Below are 24,802 nucleotides of genomic sequence, written 5' to 3' on the forward strand. Positions count from 1 at the left end.
GCTGTGAAAGTTGAAAATAAACAGGAAATGGCAAACAAAACAATTAAATTGAAATTTTTAAGAAATACAAAATGTTTTTTTTTGCTTTTTTTTATTGCTAACCGAACACTAAAATTCCAAAAAAAACATTTACATAAGGTAATTTTAGGCAAAGTTCTTAATGTATCGCTATCGTGGTTTTCATAGACAGACGGACGGGCATTGTTAGATCGAGTGGACCACACATCTACGGTGAAAATCGAGTCTCCAGATTTTGACTTGCAGTTTTTTCTCAGACTTATGTCACAGAAATCTCAATGGTTTGGCTGTTATAGGCCAAAATATCCAAAAACAAGTAAAAAGGCGTTAAGTTCGTCCGAGCCGAACTTTGAATACCCACCACCTTTTGTCATAATCCGATGAAAAATGCATAATTTATGCCCCCATATCAGCTTTATCGAAATATGGTTCGATTTGAGCCAAATTAAAGAAGAATGTTGAAGGGCCTAACACAACTCATTGTCCCAAATTTCGGCGAAATCGGAAAACAAATGCATCTTTTATGGGCCCGTAACCTTAAATCAAGAGATTGGTCTATATGAAAGCTATATCCGAATCTGGACTGATCTAAGCCAAATTGAAGTAGGATATCGAAGGGCCTAACAAAGCTCACCGTCTCAAATTTCGGCGAGATGGGATAATACATGTGCCTTTTGTGAGCCCAAGACCTTAAATCGAGATATCGGTCTTTATGGCAGCTATATCCAAATCTGGACCGATCTGGGCCAAATTGCAGAAAGTTGTAGAAGAGCCTAACACAACTCACTTACTCAAATTTTGGTAAAATCGGACAATAAATGCGTCTTTTATGGGTCCAAGACCAAAAATCGAGAGATCGGTCTATAAGGCAGCTATATCCAAATCTGGACCGATCTGTGCCATATTCCAGAAAGATGTCGAGGGGCCTCACTCAACTCACTGTCCCAAATTTCGGCGACATCGTACTATAAATACGCCTTTTATGGGTCCAAGACCAAAAATCGAGAGATCGGACTATATGGCAGCTATATCCAAATCTGGACCGATCTGTGCCATATTCCAGAGGGGCCTAACTCAACTCACTGTCCCAACTTTCGCCGACATCGGACTATAAATGCGCCTTTTACGGGCCCAAGACCAAAAATCGAGAGACCGGTCTATAAGGCAGCTATATCCAAATCTGAACCGGTCTGTGCCATATTCCAGATATATGTCGACTGGCCTAACACAACTAACGGTCTCAAATTTTGGTAAAATCGACAATAAATGCGCCATTTATGGGCCTAAGACCTTAAATCGAGAGATCGGTCTATATGGCAGCTATATCCAAATCTGAACCGATCTGAGTCAAATTGAACGAGGATGTCGAAGGGCCTAGCAGAACACACTGTCCCAAATTTCGACGACATCGGACTATAAATGCGCCTTTTACGGGCCCAAGACCAAAAATCGAGAGATCGGTCTATAAGGCAGCTATATCCAAATCTGGACCGGTCTGTGCCATATTCCAGATATATGTCGACTGGCCTAACACAACTCACTTACACAAATTTTGGTAAAATCGGACAATAAATGCGTCTTTTATGGGTCCAAGACCAAAAATCGAGATATCGGTCTATATGGCAGCTATATCCAAATCTGAAACGATCTGAATCTAATTAAACGAGGATGTCGAAGGGCCTAGCAGAACACACTGTCCCAAATTTCAGAAAAATTTTATGATAAATGTGGCATTTATGAGCTTAAGAACCTAAATCGGTAGATCGGTCTATATGGAGGCTATATGAAGAGATGGCCCATCTTCGAACTTAACCTGCTTATGGACAAAAAAGAATCTGTGCAAAGTTTCAGCTCAATATCTCTATTTTTAAAGACTGTAGCGTTATTTCAACAGGCAGACGGACGGACATGGCTAGATCGTCCTAGATTTTTACGCTGATCAAGAAAATATATACTATATAGGGTCGAAACTGGATATTTCGATGTGTTGCAAACGGAATGACAAAATGAATACACCCCCATCCTTCGGTGGTGGATATAAAAAAGAAAGTCAAAATTTCGAGGCTCGATTTCTACCGTAGACGTATGGTCTAATGGACTTTTTGCTCAGTACAATCCCAAGAATCAGAAACTCGAAGGGCGCTGTAAGATTTTTTTTCCTTCCATACTAATCGCCCAACCCTAATGGTTGACATGACACGATTTTCTCATCGATTTCCCCAAATGTCGATAGGATTTTTATACCCTCCACGAAGGAGGGGGGTAACTTAGTCATTCTGTTTGTAACATACCGAAATATCGGTCTAAGAAAGAGCTGGCAAACTATCGATAATCGCGACATTCGATATTTTCGATAGTTCTAATAATAGATATCGATAGTATCGATACTATCGTCATCAAACGAAAATGAGAAGTAAAAATCAGGATATCGATTTATATAGCAATATGCACAGACCAAATAAAACCAAAGTTAATAAAATCAGTTGGAAGTCATGAGAGAAATCATTGTACAAAATGTTAGCCTAATCGGTTGAAAATTGTGCCCTCTATAGGTGCAATGTATCTTATAGGATAAATTAGTGTCGCATTACTTATTTTTGTTTAGTTTTGCAAAAAAAAAATAACTTTTGCGATAGTATCCATCGATAAAATATCAATCGATATTCAGTCAAAAAATTAAATATCGATAGTGCCATCGATATTTTGCCAACTCTAGTTGATTTAGTCATATCCGGCCGTTTGTCACAAGCACGTTAACTAAGGCTAACCGCTTGAAAATTTACACAAATACTTTCTATTAGTGTAGATCGGCTGGGATTGTAAATTGGACATATCGGTCCATGTGTTGATAAAGGTCCCACATAAACCGATCTCTGGATTACATTTTTTGAACCTCTAGAGGGCGTAATTCTTAATTTAGATGAAATTTTGCACAGTGACTTCTCCTATGACCTCCATCATGTGTGCCAAATATTTTCGTAATCGGTTCATAACCTGATTTTTTAATACTACTAAATTTCCTATGAACATTTCATTAGCGAAAATGGGATACTTCTCTCATATCAAGGAGTGCAGACCGATTAATGTTTAAGCTCAATGATAGGTTAGTTTAGGTAAGAGTGGCAGTCCTTAACAGACTCACTTAGAAAATTTAATCCATTGTAATACCACTGTCGCTACAGTGGTTCCACTTAGTCCATTGTGATACCACTGTAGCGACAGACCAAGGCTTCTGGCGGGAATCGAACCCACGACCCCTGCACTGGTAATCCAAGAACCCTACCAACTCGGCTACCGTGGCGCCAAAGATAAGGGACCGCCTTATTTATGCCTATTCTGAACGGCGTGCCGCATAGCGGCACCACTTGGTAGAGAAATGTAGCCAGCATTAGTAAGGAGATAACCATCGCTGAAAATATTTCGGATGTTCGCGCCGTGATTTGAACCCAGGCGCTCGGCGTCATAAGCGGACATGTTTACCTCTGCGTCACAGTGACCTCCGGCATCCTCATAACCTGATAAACCTCCCATATAAACTGATCTCCAGAATTGGCTTCTTGGGCACCTATGGGGCGCAATTCTTATGCGATTTAGATGAAATGTTGTGTAGCTTGAAACTCCCTTACAATAGCTGATGAAAATTCAGCACGTTTTTTGCTGGCATGTTTTATTTAAATAGGAAATACATATTCCCAAATGTTGTAAAAAAAAATAATCGATAAACTTTCGATAACTTTGTAATCGATTTTATTTCGCAAACTTTGTAAGGCATATTATTTCGATTACGTTTTGATGACTTTGTTATCAAATATTTTTGTATACATTGGAAATCGATATGTCGATAACTTTTTTTCGATAAAATTTAAAAAACTTTTTAACTAATGCGTCGATAAATTTGTTTTTATTGATGTAGAAGTGTGTTATACACTGAGGCGGCAGCCCTTGCCAATGAAGAACTCCATCGGGTCAATCCGATAAGTGCAACCGGCTGCCATGGGATTGATAAACTTGTAATCGATATATACGGAACTTTGTAATCGATATGTAGATAGATTGTAATTAAACACTTTTAATAAACTTCATTAAAAATAATTAATTTAATTAGGACAAAATGGCTTCCGGGCAGGAATGTCCACGACCGGAGCTCTCAGAGATGAGGCAGTTAGGCAAAGGAATTACTACTCCATGCCGATTTTCCTCTTGGTCACACTGGTTGTGAAGAATGCATTATTGAATGCCTCAGTTGATCAAACGTCCTTCAAGGGCTCAGAGAGGACTTTAATATCCCGTCGCATCTGATGACAATAATGAGAAGTTACCTGCATGACAGGGTATTTATCTAGAACTCTCAGGATGGAACGAGTGAATAAGAGGTCACATCAGAAGCGGACCGGATCTTTGGAATGCCAGTTATGATGGAATACTTCGAACAGAAATGCCTGAAGGAACCTTTCTAGTAGGATATGGAATATCGCTGCAGTTATCATGGCAAGAGACATGGAAGGTGCAGAGGGCAAACTACGACAGGTAATGCTAAGGGCAAAAAAATGGCAACTAGCCATGCAGAAGACGGGGTTGCTACTCCCAACAAAAAAAAATATCCCGGTGGAAGTGGATATGCATGCACATACACGTCATACTGGTGAATACCAAGAGATCGGTCAAATATATAGGAATCCGACTAGGTACAAAGCTGACCTATGCAGAGCAAAGGTCGCGAAGATAACGGCGCAACTCAGCAGACTGATGGCAAACATAAGTGGGCCTCTCCCCCCCAACAGGCGCAGACTCTTAATGGAGAAATGCAATAGCATCCTCCTCTATGGGAGTGAAATATGGGGCCAGACAGAATGCCGAGCGAAGTTTCTGTTCCTGGTACAGAGGACGGCGGCTCTTAGGGTCATATCATCCTACCAGAGGGTGGCGGAGCCTGCATCCCTTGTAATAGCGGGAATGATTACGATCTCACCTTGTCCTCTCTGGCTGTCGAAGTGCTCGCCCCATGGCCTGTAGATCTGCCAGGCTTTACACCGCGAAGTGCGACACCTAGAGAGGTCAGGGTGAGATTCAAACATACATCACATACGGCTCATACGAGAGAAGACTAGCGAGAGATGGCAACAAAGGTGGACGAATGAGAATCGGGACAGGTGGCCGCTACGGTTAGTTCCCGATGTATGGAGGTGGAGATATGGAAAGCACGGGACGTCAACTTCTAAGTCACGTTACTTCCGGAAATACCTGCATAGAATAAATAGGCAAATGCTCCTCAAGCAGGTGCATAAATGAGCAGCTAAAAGTTGCAAACGATATGGAACACACATTCTTGCACTGCGAGCTCTGGGCCGAAAGACGCAGGGAATTTGAAACAGCGATTGGTAACGTTTTGCCTGAGACAATAGTCCAGATGTGATGAAATTCGCCGAAGAAGCACTGAGCAGGAAGAAGGTACACCTGGACCCAGCGGCGTAGAGTATGAATGGGGAGGTCTGGACGCAGACACAATGACGTTGATATACAATAGATAATCACCAGATATGGGTCCACCTCGAACTAATGCAAAAGTGGTTCCGAGATGGAATTAATCCCCTGGGGTGACACAGGGTATCACCCCAGGGGCACCGTTTATAAAAGGCCACATCGGATGAAAGATATATATGGGGGCTATATCAAAATCTGAATCGATTTTGATATTAGGACGTCAAAGAAAACACTTCAATTGTTGTAATAAAAATAATCGATAAACTTTCGATAACATTGTAATCGATTTTATTTCAAAAACTTTGTAAGGCATATTACAACGTCTTGATAACTTTGTTATTAAATATTTTTCTATACCTTTGAAATCGATATGTCGATAACGTTTTTCGATAAAATTTAAAAAGCTTTGTAACTAATGTGTCGATACATTTTTTTTTGATGTAGCAGTGTGGTATACACTGAGGCGGCAGCCCTTGCCGATGAAGAACTCCATCGGGTCAATCCGATACGTGCAACCGCCTGCCATGGGATTGATAAACTTGTAATCGATATATACGGAACTTTGTAACACTTCATACTCAATTTGTTAAAGATCAGACAAAAATTGGTGGATTCTACAGCTTTGAAAGGGCATATCAGATGAAAGATATATATGGGAGATATATTTAAATCTGGACCGATTTTGGACAGATCAATAGCGTTCGTCCTTGGACCCAAAAAGTGACTTGTGCAAAATGTTATGGAAATCGGACAACCATAGCGACCTGTAGCTTCATTACAAGAATACATGGACAGACAGACGGACATAGCAAATTCGAATCAGAAAGTGATTCTAAGCCGATCGGTATACTTATCGATGGGTCTAGCTCGGCTCCTTCTTAGTGTTGCAAACAAATGCTCAAAGTTATAATACCCTGTACCGCAGTAGTGGTGTAGGGTATAAAAAGAACAACGAAAAACAATTGTTAATAAATTGATTTGATTGATTGCAATATTTTGTCAATCGTAACATTTAATTTCGTATTATATAACCTAAAATGTTCGGAAATGTTATGACACCTTAAATGATATCGAATGAATGAATTCTTCATTGCAAAGTATGACACAACAAATTTATACTATACCAACTCATTAAGTCTTGTTCAACAAAAAAACAATTGATTTTTTTCTGAAGATCCTGTATTAATCGGAAATGTAATTTAAGATTGCCATAAAAAATTAAGTTAATGATATACTTAAAGTTAATGCAAACAAACTAACATACAAACATGGTTTATTTTTGGCTGAATCAAACATTTTTTTTTTTCAAAGAATATCTTCCGTAAACCAGTCAAAAACGTCAGTCGGACACAAAAATAAATTAAAATAAAATTTCCCCTTTTGCGGTAGAGACTCGACATCTTGGTAATAAGGAAATAAAACTCAGTACTCAGTGCACTCTCATACACACACCCATATAAAGCTACAGAACAAAAAAATACCAAAGAAAGAAAAACAAACAAAGAAAAAAATTCCAAAATAAACGTAATATCAATTCAATGATAAATCAATTAAAAATAACAGTGAACAAAAAAAATATTATGATTGCTTTAATCAAAAGGCCGCACACGCCCGAATTTCAAATCTTATCGTAATTCAAATTCTGGGAAAAAACAAAAAGATTAATAACAAAAATAAAGAATAATAACAAATTTGGGAAATTATTATGTGATAGAAACATTTTCAAGTTGTGGTGGAAGTATGAGGGAAATTTTCTTAAATGTTGGGCAAAGCTATGCTTATGGTGCAAGTCTTAGGGTTGAAGGGTTATGTGTAACTTCTTAATTTAATTCTTTCGTTTTTCGTAACATTGAAAAAAATTTCCAAATATAACCTAATCAATGATAAATTAATTAAAAATATCACCAAACAAATTATGATTGCCTTAATCGCCCGCACATGCCAAAATTTCATATCTTATCGCAATTAAAATTCTTTGAAAATAAAAAAAAAATATAATAAAAAGAAAATATGCACGTATGTTGCCAAAAACAGTGTTTCGAAAACATTTTTAGCTAGATAAAATTATTTTAATCATTTTCTTATTTAACTCCAAGGGACTTAATTGAGCCTAATGAACACGAGCATGTTGTAAGAAAAGAGAGGTTTGTTATATGAAGAAAATAAATTTCCAAATTTTCGGTTAAATTGTGATTATTAAGCGTTATTAACGCCTCGAGGGAAATCGAAATGAAAATCGTATTCTCTTTGCACACATTTATCTATTTATATAAAAGAGTTGAGTGACTGACTGATTACTGACCGACTGAATGATCATCGCCCAGTCCAAACGGCTGAAGCTAGAATCATGAAATTTTGCACGAGTGTTGGTCTTGGGTCAAAGAAACAGGATAAGGCTGGATTTAGTGATATTCGTTCTAAAAAGTACCAAAAACAACGAAATGGTACATATTTGCCGCGAACGGAAAGTCCTAGATTTACATTCTTGGGCTTATATTAAAGAGTTCCTCTAAAAAAAAAATTAGGTTTGCTAGAGTCATGTAAAAAGGCATTAAGTTCAGCCGGGCCGAACTTTGGATACCCGGAGGCCACCGTTGCACAGAGGTTAGCATGTCCGCCTATGTCGCTGAACGCCTGGGTTCGAAACCTGGGGAAACCATCACAAAAAATTTTCAGCGGTGGTTATCCCCTCCTAATGCTGGCGACATTTGTGAGGACCTTGCCATGTAAAAACCTCTCCCCAAAGAGAAGCCGCTCTGCGTCGCGCCGTTCGGACTCGGCTATAAAAAGGAGGTCCCTTGTATCGGACAGCACTCATTGATTGGTGAGAAGTTTGCCCCAGTTCCTTAATGGAATTTTCATGGGCAAATTTGCATTTGCAACTTTGAATACCTACCACCTCGGGTATATACGTGAACCCCCTTTTGTCACAATCCCATGAAAATTCCATAGCTTATGCGCCCAAATTCGGCACGGACATTGAGTGGTCTTATAAATATAAGTCACTGTTGAATTTTGTATTTCAAATATCAACAAAATCGGGTAATAAATAAAGCTTTTATGAGCTTCAGACCCTTAACCGTCATATCGGTGTATATGACAGCTATATCTAAATAAAGTCCTATTTTTGCCGTATTTGGGTCGAATGGCGGGTGACCTAAAACTACTTACTGTTTCAAATTTCAGTGAAATTGGATAAAAAATAATGCTTTTATGGGCTTCAGACCCTTTATCGGGAGATCGGTCTATATGACAGCTATATCTAAATATATTCCGATCCGAACCATATTAAGGTTCGAAGTTGAGAGGCTTAAAACTACTCACTGTTTCAAATTTCAGCGAAATCGTTTAAAAAATAAAGCTTTTATGGGCTTCAGACCCTTTACCGGGAGATCGGTCTATATGGCAGCTATATCTAACTATAGTCCGATCTGAACCATATTTGGGTCCTATATTAGGAGGCCTAAAACTACTCACTGTTTCAAATTTTAGCGAAATCGGTTAAAAAATAAAGCTTTTATATGCTTCAGACCATTTATCGGGAGATCGGTCTATATAGCGGCTATATCTAAATATAGTCCGATCTGAACCATATTAAGGTTCGAAGTTGAGAGGCCTAAAAGTACCCACTGTTTCAAATTTCAGCGAAATCGGTTAAAAAATAAGGCTTTTTTTGGGCTTCAGACCCTTTATCGAAAGATCGGTCTATATGGCAGCTATATCTAACTATAGTCCGATCTGAACCATATTTGGGTCAGTTGTCGGGAGGCCTATAACTACTTACTGTTTAAAAATTAAGTTTTTATGGGCGTTAGACCCTTTATCGGAAAATCGGTCTATATAGCAGCTATATCCAAATATGGTCAGATTTGGCCCGTTCAAGAACTTAACCAGCGTGCATCAAAAGACGTATCTGTGCCAAATTTCAGCTCAATATCTCAATTTTTGAAGCCAGTAGAGTGATTACAACAGACGGACCGATAGACGGAATGACTAAATGAATATACCCCCTATCCTACGGTGGTGGGTATAAAAATATGAATATTGTACCGTAAGTGGGAGAAATAGTACGTATTGCATTGGTACTATTTGGTACATTCTTGTAAATTGAACTAGAGCTCTGAGTTTTGGAACTAAGTTACACTATGGTAACCTTAATTGAGTGACCATAAGAGTTTTTGAAAATGTGTACATTTAGATACTAAAAAAAGTACCACAATAGTACGAAATGAGTGAACTTAGTACAGATCGGATAGATAGAGGTAAAATTTTGAAATTTGACTTTAAAAAAATTTTGTAGAAATCAGACCAAAATTATGGCTACTCCAGAGGTTCAAGAAGTCAAGACCCAAGATCGGTTTATATGGCAGCTATACCAAAACATAGACCGATTTTAACCATATTTAGCACAGTTGTTGGAAGTTATACCAAAACACCGTGCAAAATTTTGGTCAAATCGGACGAGAATTGCGCCCTCTAGAGGTTCAAGAAGTCAAGACCCAAGGTCGGTTTATATGGCTACTATATCAAAATATGGACCGATTTGGCCCATTTACAATCCCAACCGACCTACACTAATAAAAAGTATTTGTGCAAAATTTCAAGCGGCTAGCTTTACTTCTTCGAAAGTTAGCGGGCTTTCGACAGACAGACGGACGGACGGACGAACATGGCTAAATCGACTTTGATGACGATCAAGAATATATATACTTTATGGGGTCTCAGACGCATATTTCGAGGTGTTACAAACATAATGACGAAATTAGTATACCCCCATCCTATGGGGGAGGGTATAAAAATGGTACTGCTAACGGGAGAAAACGTACGTTTAGTACCGCAATTGGTACTAAAGGGTGATTTTTTTGAGGTTAGGATTTTCATGCATTAGTATTTGACAGATCACGTGGGATTTCAGACATGGTGTCAAAGAGAAAGATGCTCAGTATGCTTTGACATTTCATCATGAATAGACTTACTAACGAGCAACGCTTGCAAATCATTGAATTTTATTATCAAAATCAGTGTTCGGTTCGAAATGTGTTCATTCACCGTTCAGCGATGAGGCTCATTTCTGGTTGAATGGCTACGTAAATAAGCAAAATTGCCGCATTTGGAGTGAAGAGCAACCAGAAGCCGTTCAAGAACTGCCCATGCATCCCGAAAAATGCACTGTTTGGTGTGGTTTGTACGCTGGTGGAATCATTGGACCGTATTTTTTCAAAGATGCTGTTGGACGCAACGTTACGGTGAATGAACACATTTCGAACCGAACACTGATTTTGGTAATAAAATTCAATGATTTGCAAGCGTTGCTCGTTAGTAAGTCTATTCATGATGAAATGTCAAAGCATACTGAGCATCTTTCTCTTTGACACCATGTCTGAAATCCCACGTGATCTGTCAAATACTAATGCATGAAAATCCTAACCTCAAAAAAATCACCCTTTATTTAGTACTTTCTTTACAGATGGAGCTAGTGTTCTGAAATTCGTCATATAGGTACAACTAGGAAAAATATGACGGGTGACTAAATGATCTATTCAAAATTCGTACATTTTGGTACTTTCCTAACAGATGTAGCTAGAGGAAAAAGATGATGATCATTTTACAATTTGTACATTTTGGTACCAATGCTCGTATTTATACCATATGGTGCTTTCTGTGCAGATGGAGCTAGAGGTCTGAAATTTGGCATATAGGTAAAGATTAAAAATATATAATGGTTAACTAAATTATTTTATCACAATTCGAACATTTTGGTACCAAAATTGGTACTATTTGGTATTTTTTTATTGATGGAGCTGGAGGTCCGAAATTTGGCATGTAGGTGCAACTAAGAAATAAATGATGGACGACTTAATGTTCTATTCAAAATTCGTACATTTTGGTAGCAAAAGTAATACCATTTTGTACTTTTGCTCAGATGGAGCTGGAGGTCTGAAACTTAGCATGTAGGTACAACTAAGAAATATATGACGGGTGACTAAATGTTCTTTTAAAAATTCGTACATTTTTGTATTTTCTTACCAGATGGAGCTAGAGGTCTGAAATTTTGGCATATAGGTACAACAAACAAATATATGATAGGTGGCTAAATTACCTTTTCACCATTCGCACATTTTGGTACCATTTGGTACTTTCTTCATAGATGGAGCTAGAGGTCTGAAATTTGACATGTAGCTACAATAAAGAAATATATGATTGGTGGCTAAACGATCTATTTAAAATTCATACATTTTGGTACTAAAATTGGTACCATTTGGTACTTTCTTTGCAGATAGAGCTAAAGGTCTGAAAGACAGAGATCTGAAATTGAAAACTTAAATCGGACTGCACTCATTGATATGCGAGAAGTTTGCCCCCGTTCCTTAGGAGGTATCAAAGAGGGCGTAACGAAGCGGACCAACAGAATGCTGGTATACAAAATAATATAATTATTTTTCTAAGTCATAAGCAGAGTACGAATTCAGGTATATTTTCCATTATTTTTATTAACTTATATTGACGTGAATGAAAACTTCAATTCCGCTGGTAAATATGCAGTATACCAAAGCATTTGCCAAATAAGAGATGAAAAAATTCGATTTTGCATAAAAATCCGTACTCTAGTCATAAGTGTTTCTTCATTTAAAAATCGCAAATACACACACACATACAAACAAAGAGTATTTCTGTTTTTTTTTTTTTTTTTGATAGAAGATAGAAAAAATATTTTTGGAAATTCCAAAAAAAAAATTTCATTCCATTTAAAATTCAAAATAAAAATAAATAAGAAATCTAATCAAAAATTCAAAACCAAGAAATCTATTTAGAAATTCCCCAAAAAAACAATCATAACACCGCAATGACGACATTGCTCTGATTTTATGCAAATTAGAGCAGCAACCAAAGATAATAAAGGAGGGGCAAAGTCAAATGAAAAATAGTTTAAAGAAAAACATTTTTTTTCAATGGGAATGAGTCACTTAGGTCTAGTCAGTATAGCGTGTTCAACAACCTTTTTGCTAAGTGTTATACTGTTATACGACAATACATTTTCTTAAATACAAGTAAAATTGGTGATCGGACCACTTATCAAAAAGATCAATGGGTGTAGAAATGGGGAAAATTGTAGACCTAGGAAATGGGTGATTTATTTTACCATCTACCGAAGGACTGGGGTATATTCATTTTGTCATTCCGTTTGCAACACATCGAAATATGCATTGTATACCTAATTTTGATTGTCTTATAATTCTAAGTCCATTCTTTTATCCCTTTGTCTGTTGTAATCGCGCTAGTCTTTAACAAGTAAAAGGTAAAAGCGTGCTAAGTTCGGACGGGCCGAATCTTGTATATTTCTCCACCATGGATCGAATTTGTCAAGCTTTTTGCCCCGTATTTCTTTGTAGGTAAACAAAGGATAATGGATTAGAATTGCTATGATATTGGAGTTATATCTGGTAAGAAACCTATTCGGTGCGTGCTTGGTTTGAAGGTCATAGGAAAAGTCACTATGCAAAACTTCAGCCATATCGGATTAGAATTGCGCCCTCTAGCGGCTTGAAAAGTCAAATCAGGCGATTGGTTTATATGGGAAATCACGATAGCGGCCGAACACGTGAAGCTAACCGCGTGAAATTTGGCATAGTTATTTACTATTGATGTTGGTCGTTGGGGATTGCAAATGGGCCATATTGGTTCAAATTTAGATATAGCTCCCATATAAACCGATCTCCCGCTTTGACTTTTCCAGTCCTTAAAAGCCACAATTTTTGTCCGATTTGCTTGAAATTTTGCATGTAGTTTTCTGTTATGTCTTCTAACATCTGTGTTAAGTACGGTCCAAATCGGTCAAGAATCTGTTATAGCTCCCGATTTGACTTCTTGAGCCCTTACATGCCGCGATTTTTGTCCGATTTGGCTGAAATTTTGCATGTGGTGTTCAGTTATGAATTCCAACAACTGTGTCAAGTACGGTCCGAATTGGTCTATAACCTGATATAGCTCCCATATAAACCGATCTCCCGATTTGACTTCTTGAGCCCTTAAAAGCCTCAACTTTTGTCCGATTTGGCTTAAATTTTGCATGTGAGTTCTGTTATGACTTTCAACAACTGTACCAAGTACGGTTCAAATCGGTCAAGAATCTGATATAGCTCCCATATTAACTGATCTCCCGATTTGACTTCTTGAGTCCATGAAAGCCGCAATTTTTGTATGATTTGGCTGAATTTTTGCAGATAGCGTTCTGTTACGACTTTTAAACACTGTGCAAAGTGCGGTCCAAATCGGTCTATAACCTGATATAGCTCCCATATAAACCGATCTCCCCATTTGTCTTCTTTAGCCCCTGGAAGCTTCAATTTTTGTCCGATTTGGCTAAATTTTGCAAATGTTATAACTTCCACCACCTGTGCCAAGTACGGTCCAAATCAGTCTATAACCTGATATAGCTCCCATATAAACCGAACTCCCCATTTGACTTAGTGATTAGGGGTTAGTAATTAGGGGTTCCACTGTAATGATTGTAAGCATTTGGCTTCTGTCTGTCTATATGTACGTCTATCTGTCTGCCTATATGCACGTCATCTGTCCGTCCGTCTGTCTGTCTGTCCGTCTGTCTGTCTGTCCGTCTGTCTGTCCGTCTGTCTGTCTGTCTGTCTGTCTGTCTGTCCGTCTGTCTGTCTGTCCGTCTGTCTGTCCGTCCGTTTTTCTATCTGTCCGTCTGTCTGTCCATCTGTCTGTCTGTCAGTCAGTCAGTCAGTCTGCCTGTCCATCTGTCTGTCTGTCGATCTGTCTGTCAGTCAGTCTGTCTGTCTGTCCGTCTATCTATCCGTCTATCTATCCGTCTATCTATCCGTCTATCTATCCGTCTGTCTGTCTGTCCGTCTTTCTGTCTTCCGTATGTCTGCCTTTAAGTCTGTCTGTCCGTCTGTCTGCCTGTCCGCCTGTTTGTCTGTCTATTCGCTTGTCAGTCGGTCAGTTTATCAATCAGTCTGTCTGTCTTTCCATACTAATTTGCCTGTCAGTCCATCTGTCTGTTCGTCTGTCTGTCCCTCCGTCTATCTGTCTGCCGTCTGTCTGTCTTCCGTCCGTCCATCTGTTTGTTCGTCTGTTTGTCGGTCTGTCCATCTGTCTGTCCGTCTGTCTGTCCGGTCGTCTGTCTGCCCGTATGTCTGTCCATCTGCCTGTCAGTCTGACTGTCCGCTTTTCTGTCTGTCCGTATGTCTGCCTGTCAGTCTGTCTGTCCGTCTGTCTGCCTGTCCGCCTGTTTGTCTGTCTATTCGCCTGTCAGTCGGTCAGTTTATCAATCAGTCTGTTTGTCTTTCCATACTAATTTGCCTGTCAGTCCATCTGTCTGTTCGTCTGTCCGTCTGTCTGCCGTCTGTCCATCTGTTTGTCCGTCTGTTTGTCGGTCTGTCCATCTGTCTGTCCACCTGTTTGACTGTCCACCTGTTTGTCTGTCCGCCCGTTTGTCTGTCTATCCGTCTGTGAGTCGGTCAATGTCCACAATGTACACTTTTGATATTTTACCTTTTAACTTTCCCTGCCTATTACCACATATCGAACCTAACACCTCTCAAACTTTATATTTCAGTGCCGTTTTCATTTGTTGCCAAATTTTTATCTATAAAAATGTTCAAATTTGCACTTAGCACCCTCTCACAATTGCCTGCCGAGCAGAATCTAACCAACTAACAATTCATCAAAATCCCCATTCTAAAAATAAGAAAGTCATCGTTATCGCTTATTAGCAGCCAAAAAATGTGTGTCTTCGAACACATTTTTTGTTGATAAACAAAAATATTAAATTTAGTAGGCCTTTTAACGGCCACTTTGAGCGAGTTTACAGCTGCCCCAGAAACAGCAAAGAAGCGAACCAAAAACACAAACAATAACCAATACACGTTTCAATTTCATTCAGTTTTTGTATAGTTTTTCTCTGTTATCCCCCATTTCAAATAAAACAACAAAAATCAAAAGGCAGCTGGAAGGCCGAGAGAGGGTCTCAGCCAAGACGTTCGAATCAAACATCCAAAAAAAAATACAAAAACCTTAAACAAAAATACCTGTACGGGTCTTTTGGCTGTTACCGTTGCTGCCTCAGTTATTGGTTTTTGTTTTCGTTTATTCCATTTATTTTTTTTTTTTGTATTTATTTTAAATCATTATTGAAAAACTATAAAAAAACGCAATACCTTGTCTGAATGGCAGGCTAAAAGCCATAGCCAAATTCAGCTATCAATCTAAAAAGGTTGTGCTGTTTTTGAGAATTTTTTCATACTTTTTTTTGGGGACGGACGGAGGAACGGACAGACATGGCACTCATTTTTTACGTTTTACCTTTTTGTAGTTCTGATACCTTTTGCGGTTTCACACAATTATTGTTTATAAAAATTCATGAAAAAAAAATTAATAACACAATATTGTGTAGACAAACAAACGTCTAAACATACACTCACACTCAGACCATTATTCATAAAAGCTAAAAACAAATTTAAGAAAAACAAAAAAATCCAATTTCGTCTAAAAAAAGAAATAAGATAAGAAACAAAAATTTTTATTCATTTAAAAAACAACGAAAACAAAATGCCCCTAAATATGATTCACGTTATTAAATTTTTGGTTTTAGTTTTTTTTTTTTTTTTTTTGCTTTGGCTTATTTGCATGTGAACCCACAAAACGGAAGAAAAAGAACGGGGAGACAGAAAACGATACCAAATTGAATGATGGCCTTACTCTGTAACTAAATAATCATTTTAGGACAGAGTCTTAATTGAAACACTCGAGAAAAAAAGAAGCAAACATGAGCCCAGTTCTGGCGGGCCATATCTTATATACCCTCCAGCTTGCATCGCATTTGCCAAGCTTTTAGCACGTTTTCACTTTATAGGCAAAATCCAAAAAAAAATAACATTAGGTCAAGCAACAAATCCCATGAATTTTTTTTTAATATTTAGATAACAATTGCGCCCTCTAGGGGCTGAAGAAGTATGTAAGTTGGAGGTCAGTTTATATTGAAGCTATATCAGGTTATCGGCCAATTCAGACCATAAAAGAACTCATTGTGCATTTCAGCCAAAACAGATAAGAATTATGCCCTTTAAGTGTTCAAGAAGTCAAATCCGGAGATATGTTTGGATAGGTGCTATATGTGAATATTAACCGTTTTGGCCCAATTGCAATTCCCAACTATCTACAACGCACGGACAGAGGGGTAGACGAGCGGACATGGCTAGATCGACTTAAAATATCATGATAATCAAGAATATATTGGGTTGCCCAAAAAGTAATTGCGGTTTTTTCATATAGTCGGCGTTGACAATTTTTTTCACAGCTTGTGACTCTGTAATTGCATTCTTTCTTCTGTCAGTTATCAGCTGTTACTTTTAGCTTGCTTTAGAAAAAAAGTGTAAAAAAGTATATTTGATTAAAGTTCATTCTAAGTTTTATTAAAAATGCATTTACTTTCTTTTAAAAAATCCGCAATTACTTTTTGGGCAACCCAATACTTTATAGAGTCACCGAACAATATTTCGGTGTGTTACAAACAGAATGACGGATTTAGTTGTTGTTGTTGTAGCAATGTGTTGTACACTGAAGTCCTTGAAGCTCGATGAAGAACCTCAACAGGTCAATCCGGTACGTACAACGCCCATGATTGGTGGAGGGTAAAGAAATACATTTTAAATATTTAATAACAAGTAAAAAGGCGTTAAGTTCGGCCGGGCCGAACTTTGGATACACACCACCTCGGGTATATACGTAAACCACCTTTCGTCAAAATCCGGTGCATACCTTATGCACCATAGCAACAATATCGAAATATGTTCCGATTTGGACCAAATACTATTGAGTACTTTTATTAACTTTATGTAAAAATAAACCGATCTGAATCATATACGACACGGATGTCGAAAAGCCAAAAATAAGTCAAATGCAAATTTTGACCATGAACATTCCACCAAGGAACAGATGCAAACTTCTCACATATCAATGAGTGCAGTCCTATTTAAGTTTTTAGGCTCACAGTGCGGCACCTCTTTGGAGAGAAGTTTTACAAGGCATAGTACCTAACAAATGTTGCCAGCATTAGGAGGGGAAAACCACCGCTGACAAATTTTTTCTGATGGTCTCGCCAGGATTCGAACTCAGGCATTCAGCGTCATAGGCGGACTTGCTAACCTCTGCGCTGCGGTGGCCTCCCTGACATAAGTCACTGTGTCAAATTTCAGTGAAATCGGATTATAAATGCGCCTTTTATGGGGCCAAGACTTTAAATCGAGATATCGGTCTACAGGGTGGCTGATGAATATTGCTACAATGATGAATATTGCTACATTTTTTTTCGGTGTATGGAATACATTTTTCTTTTATTCATGTTAAATTAAATTATTAAATTAATTATTAAATTATTATTAATTAAATTAATTAATTAATTAATTAAATTAATTATTAAATTATTATTATTAAATAGAAAAAAAGTTATTACATTTTTTTTTGGTAGCGGCTTTCATCAGCCACCCTGTATATGGCAGCTATATGCAAATCTGGACCGATCTGTGCCATATTGCAAAAAGATGTCGAGGGGCTTAACTTAACTCACTATCCCAAATTTCGGCGAAGTCGGGCAATAAATGCGCCTTTTATGGGCCCAAAGCCTTAAATCGAGAGATCGGTCTATATGGCAGCTATATCCAAATCTGAACCGATCTGAGCCAAATTGAAGAAGTATATCGAAGGACCAAACACAACTCACTGTCCCAAATTTCGGCAACATTGGACAAAAAAATTCGCCTTTTATGGGGCCAACACTTTAAATCGAAATATCGGTCTATATCGCAGCTATATCCAAATCTGGACCGATTTGGGAAAAGTTGCCGAAAAATGTCCGAGAGCCTAACACAACTCACTGTCCCAAATTTCGGCAAAATCGGGCAATAAATGCGCCTTTTATGGGCCCAAAGCTTTAAATCGAGAGATCGGTCTATATGGCAGCTATAGCCAAATCCGGACCGATCTAAGCCAAATTGAAGAAGAATATAAAAGAGCCAAACACAACTCACTGTCCCAAATTTCGGCAACATTGGACAATAAATGCGCCTTTTATGGGTCCAAAACCTTAAATCGAGCGATCGGTTCATAAGGCAGCTATATATTTAAATCTGGACCGATCTGGACCAAATTGAAGAAGGATATCAAGGGCCTAACACAACTCACTGTCCCAAATTTCATCAAAATCGGATAATAAATGTGGTGTTATGGACCTATAGCCCTAAATCGACGGATCGGTCTATATGGCAGCTATATCCAATCTGGACCGATATGAGCCAAATTGAAGAAGGATGTCGAAGGTTCTAACACACCTCACTGTCCCATATTTCGGCGACAATAAATGCGCCTTATATGGCCCCAAAACCTTAAATCAAGAGATCGTCTATATGACAGCTATATCCAAATCTGAACTGATCAGAGCCAAATTGAAGAAGAATATCGAAGGGCTAAACACAACTCACTGTCCCACATTTCGGCGACATTGGACAATAAATGCGCCTTTTATGGGCGCAAGACCTTAAATCGAGAGATCGGTCTATATGGCAGCTATATCCAAATCTGGTCCGATCTGTGCCATATTGCAGAAGTATTTCGAGGGGCTTAACTTAACTCACTGTTCCAAATTTCGGCGAACTCGGACAATAAATGAGCCTTTTATGGCCCCAAAACCTTAAATGGAGAGATCGGTCTATATGGCAGCTATATCCAAATCTGGACCGATCTGTGCCATATTGCAGAAGTATTTCAAGGAGCTTAACTTAACTCACTGTCCCAAATTTTGGCAAAATCGAACAAAATATGCGCTTTTTATGGGCGCAAGACCTTAAATCAACGGATCGGTCTATATGACAGCTATATCCAAATCTGGACCGATCAGGGCCAAATTTAAAAAGGACGTCAAAGGGCTTAACACTACTCACTATCTCACATTCCAGCAAAATCGGATGATAAATATGGATTTTATGGGCCTAAAACCCTAAATCGGCGGATCGGTCCACATGGGGGCTATATCAAGGTATAGTCCGATAAAGCCCATCTTCGAGCTTAACCTGCTTATGGACAAAAAAAAGAATCTATGCAAAGTCTCAGCTCAATATTTCTACTTTTAAAGATTGTAGCGACGTCATGACGTCGATCTAACCATGTCCGTCCGTCTGTCTGTCGAAAGCACGCTAACTTTGGAAAGAGTAAATCTAGCCGCTTGAAATTTTGCACAAATACTTCTTATTTGTGTAGATCGGTTGGGATTGTAAATGGGCTATATCGGTCCATGTTTTGATATAGCTGCCATAGAAACCGATCTTGCATCTTGACTTCTTAAGCCACTAGAGGGCACAATTCTTCTCCGATTTGGCTGAAATTTTTCATGAATTGTTATGACTTCCAACATTCGTGCGGAGTATGGTTAAAATCGGTTCATAACCTCATATAGCTGTCATATAAACCTATCTGGGGTCTTGACTTCTTGAGCGTCTAGAGGGCGCAATTCTTATCCGATTTGGATGAAATTTTTTTCCACAAGGTGTTTCGATATGATTTCCAATAACTGTGCTTAGTATGCTTTAAATCGGTCCATAACATGATATAGCTGCCATATAAACCAATCTTGAATCTTGACTTCTTGAGGCACTAGAGGGCGCAATTTTCATCCGATTTGGATGAAATTTTGCATGGGATCTTTCGTTATGACTTCTAACAACTGTATCAAATATGGTTGAAATCGATCCATAACCTGATATAGCTGCCATATAAACCGATCTGGGATCATGACTTCTTGAGCCTCCAGAGGGCGTAATTATTATCCGATTTGGCTGAAATTTTTTACCACGGCTTCTCCCATGACCTTCAACATACTTGTCAAATATGGTCCGAATCGGTCTGTAGCCTGATACAGCTCCCATATAAACCGATCTCCCTATTTCATATAAACCAATCTCCCACTATTTCACTTCTTGGACGCAATTCATATTGTCTGAAATTTTACACAATGACTTCTACTATGGTCTCCAACATTCAATTCAATTATGGTCTGAATCGGACTATAACTTGTTTTTTTTTTTATAATTTAAAAATTAAGTTCTCGTACGTAGTCGACTCCGGAGTCGAAGTCGCAGTAGAGCAATCTTCCCACAGTCAGTGTAGGAGTCGAGTCGAAATTGCTCAATTCCGCAGTCCTGATGGCAACCGAACCCAAGAGCCTTCATTTGAGTCTAATATTGCTTCGATCGGTATAGTAATAGTTGTTGGGGGAAGTATGGAGTTTGCTCAGCCCCCCATAAACATGCTCCTTCATATTGAGACCCTTTCGACGAAGACCCAGTATCTGAGTTAATAGCGAGCTCGGTCTAACAGTGCGAGGATTGTAGGTTCTTGTAACCACATTTCTATGGCAATTAACATCCACCCTAATAAACAACAACATTTTGTAATTTTAATTTTTTTTTTTATATTCGAATGGAAATATTTTGGATTTTTAACTAAATTTTATATTTGAAATTCCAATTGGCAAGAGACTTTGAATTTTAAATGACAAAAATCGAATTGAATCAATACATGGTGTCATATTCAAATGTGTGTGTCTGTGGTTTTATTTTGCGCTGTGTTGGTCCACATCAAACAGTTTTGAATTTCAAATTTTGGTGATTTTTGTTTTTTTGTATTTGGATTTTTTTCAACTAGATTATATGAATTTAAATGGAGAATTTGTGATATTTTAATTTTTTAATTTTTTGCATTTTTCATTATTTTTTAAGCATTTAATTATATTATTTGATTATTTTTGATCAAAATTGTTATTCTCTTTTGTTTGCCATCTCATTAAATGCCTGGCTGTCTTTGAAGACCACACAATTTTTATACCCTCCACCATAGAATGGAGGTATACTAATTTCGTCATTCTGTTTGTAACACCTCAAAATATGCGTGAGAGACCCAATAAAGTTTATATATGCTTGATCTTCATGATATTTTAAGTCGATCTAGCCATGTCCGTCCGTCCGTCTGTCTATCGAAAGCACGCTAACATTCGAAAAAGTAAAGCTAGCCGCTTGAAATTTTGCACCAATACTGTTTATAAATGTAGGTCGGTTGGGATTTTAAATGGGCCAAATCGGTCCATTTTTTGATACAGCTGCCATATAAACCGATCTTGGGTCTTGACTTCTTGAGCCTATAGAGGGCGCAACTCTCGTCCGATTTGTCTGAAATTTTGCACGTAGTGTTTTAGTATCACTTCCAACAACTGTGTTAAGTACAATTTAAATCGGTTCATAATTAGGTATAGCTGCCATATAAACCGATCTGGGATCTTGACTTCTTGAGCCTCTAGAGGGCGCAATTCTTATCCGATTTGACAGCAATCTTGCACGTAGTGTTTTGGTATCACTACCAACAACTGTGTTAAGTATGGTTCAAATCGGTCCATGTTTTCACATAGCTGCCATATAATCCGATCTTGGGTCTTGACTTCTTGAGCCTCTAGAGGGCGCAATTCTTATCCGATTTGACTGAAATCTTGCACGTAGTGTTTTGGTATCATTTCCAACAACTGTGTTAAGTACGATTTAAATCGGTTCATAATCTGGTATAGCTCTTATATAAACCGCTCCTGAATCTTGACTTCTCGAGCCGCTAGAGGGCGCAATTCTCATCCGATTTTGCATGAGGTGTTTTGTTATGACTTCCAATAACTACGCTAAGTATGGCGCAAATCGGTACATAACCTGATATAGCTGCCATATAAACCGATCTGGTATCTTGACTTCTTGAGCCGCTAGAGGGCGCAATTCTCATCCGATTTGGCTGAAATTTTGCACAACGGCTTCTCTCATGACCTTCAACAAACGTGTCAAATATGGTCTGAATCGATGAATAGCTTGTTGAAGCTGCCATATAAACCGATCTCCCGAATTTGCTTCTTCAGCCCCTACAAGGCGCAATTCTTATCCGAATGAACTGAAATAATCCACAATGGCTTCTACAATGTTCAGCATTCATTTATGTTCCGAATCGGACTATAACTTGATATAACTCCAATAGCATAACTGTTCTTATTCAATATTCTTTGTATGCCTAAAAAGAGATACCGCACCTAGAACTCGACAAATGCGTTCCATGGTGGAGGGTATATAAGATTCGACCCGGCCGAACTTAGCACGCTCTTACTTGCTAAAAGCAATTTAGCTATGTTAGGCACATTCATTCCACACTCATTTCTTGTCTCAAATAAAGCAAGGTGTTCAAATCAATTAAATTGTGGTCTTTAATGACAACACATTTTGGGGCATATCTCATATTTACACCTCTGCCAAAAAAACAAACAAAAAACAAAACTTTTTATAAAGGAAATATTTCGAAAAAATGGGACCATGTCATTGAGAGAATTAAAAACAATTGAACACCAAATTATAAAATATTTTAGATGTTACACATATGTATATACAAACATACGAATGTTCTTTTTTGATATTACAATTATGTATATAGTATAAATTAATATTCATTTATAAGTTTATGTGTATGTATAATTTTTTTTTTAATTGTTTTTTATTTCTTACTAATTCTATAATTTATACATTTTCAAAAGGTTTGAAAAAATTTTCAATTAAAATTGTTATTTATCTGCTGCTGCTGCTGCAATTGGGGGAACCGTCGACCTGCCTTTGCCTCAATGGCTGCCATCAAGGGGGCCGCGGTAACAACCAACCAACTACCCCATACCATAGCAGCAGCAAAGCAAAGCAAAGCACCAACAACACCAACAGCAAAAAAAAGTATTAAAATAATTGCCTTGTGTTGTTGTCGTTGTTGTTGTTGCCGTCGTTTTTTGTTTCTTATATTTTAATTTCCATTTCAGTTTTTTTTTTTCATTTCCAAGATATTTTATCTGTTTGTGAGTGTGTTTTTGTTTTGTTTTTCTGCCTTTTTTTGATATTTCTATGACATACTCTCAAGGGGATTTAAGTTTTTGTGTTGTTTCTCTGTATGGAAACACAGAAAAAATTGTTTAATTTATTTTGTACTTTGCAATGTTTTTATTTATTGTTATTATTATTATATACACTAAAGTCCAAAGCTCAACAGAAAAAGTCAGTTCAAATGAAAGTTTTTTGGAGTTTTGTTTTTTTTTATTTTTGTAGAAACACCATATGTCACTGTTTAATGGCATATCACTTTAAGGTTTATAAAAACCTTCTTCATTTCATATAGAATGCTGATAACATTTTTTATTTCAACTAGATTGATTAAGTTACAAAGAGAGTGCAGATTTTAATCCGCCCCATGCCAGTATGGACACTATGGTCCGTAATTGGCTTTTTGTCTAAATTAGGGATTATATTATACCTTACACCACTACTGTGATACAGGGTATTATAGCTTAGTGCATTTGATTGTAACACCCAGAAGGAAGAGAGATAGACCCATTGATAAGTATACCAATTGACTCAGAATCACTTTCTGATTCGATTTAGCTATGTCCGTCTGTCTGTCCGTCTGTCTGTCTGTCCGCCCGTCCGTCTGTCTGTCCGTCTGTCTGTCCGTCTGTCTGTCCGTCTGTCTGTCTGTCCGTCTGTCTGTCCGTCTGCCTGTCCGTCTGTCTGTCTGTCTGTCTGTCTGTCTGTCTGTCCGTCTGTCTGTCTGTCTGTCTGTCTGTCCGTCCGTCTGTCTGTCTGTCTCTCTGTCTATCCATCCGTCTGTCTGTCCGTCTGTCTGTCCGTCTCTCTGTCCGTCTGTCTGTCCGTTTGTCTGTCTGTCCGTTTGTCTGTCTGTCCGTTTGTCTGTCTGTCCGTCCGTCTATCTGTCCGTCTGTCTATCTGTCTGTCCGTCCGTCTGTCTGTCCGTATGACTGTCCGTCTGACTGTCCTTCTGTCTGTCTGTCTGTCCATGTTAATTTGTGTACAAAGTACTGGTCGCAATTTTTTTCCGCATCATATTAAAATTTGGTACAGGCATGTTTTTCAGCCTCGATATAGCTCCCATATATATGTTGGTCCGATTTACAGTAATAATGCAATAAAATGGTAATTTGTAAACCGATTCTCTCGAAGTATGGCAGGAGGGATTTTCTCATTACTCGGGAATTTCATTGAAATCGCTTTAGATTTAGATATAGCTCTTATATATATATATATATATATATATATATATAAAATTATTCCCATATTTGGATATCAGATTCGTATTCTACACTCAAACACTTTTTATTTAAGCCCCATATTCCCATGGTCAATAAATAAGTCCTGTTTGGGGGGTATTTTGGGGAAGG

At 38.0% G+C, this 24,802-nt stretch overlaps 1 protein-coding gene across 4 annotated transcripts in view; it reads right to left on the bottom strand.

The window, feature by feature from the left end:
• LOC106085489 (broad-complex core protein isoforms 1/2/3/4/5) overlaps positions 1 to 24,802 on the bottom strand; it is a 154,827-nt gene that overhangs the window by 112,718 nt on the left and 17,307 nt on the right. The window lies entirely within an intron of this gene.

The sequence above is a fragment of the Stomoxys calcitrans genome, chromosome 4 (genome assembly GCF_963082655.1).
Source record: "Stomoxys calcitrans chromosome 4, idStoCalc2.1, whole genome shotgun sequence".
NCBI lineage: Eukaryota > Metazoa > Arthropoda > Insecta > Diptera > Muscidae > Stomoxys > Stomoxys calcitrans.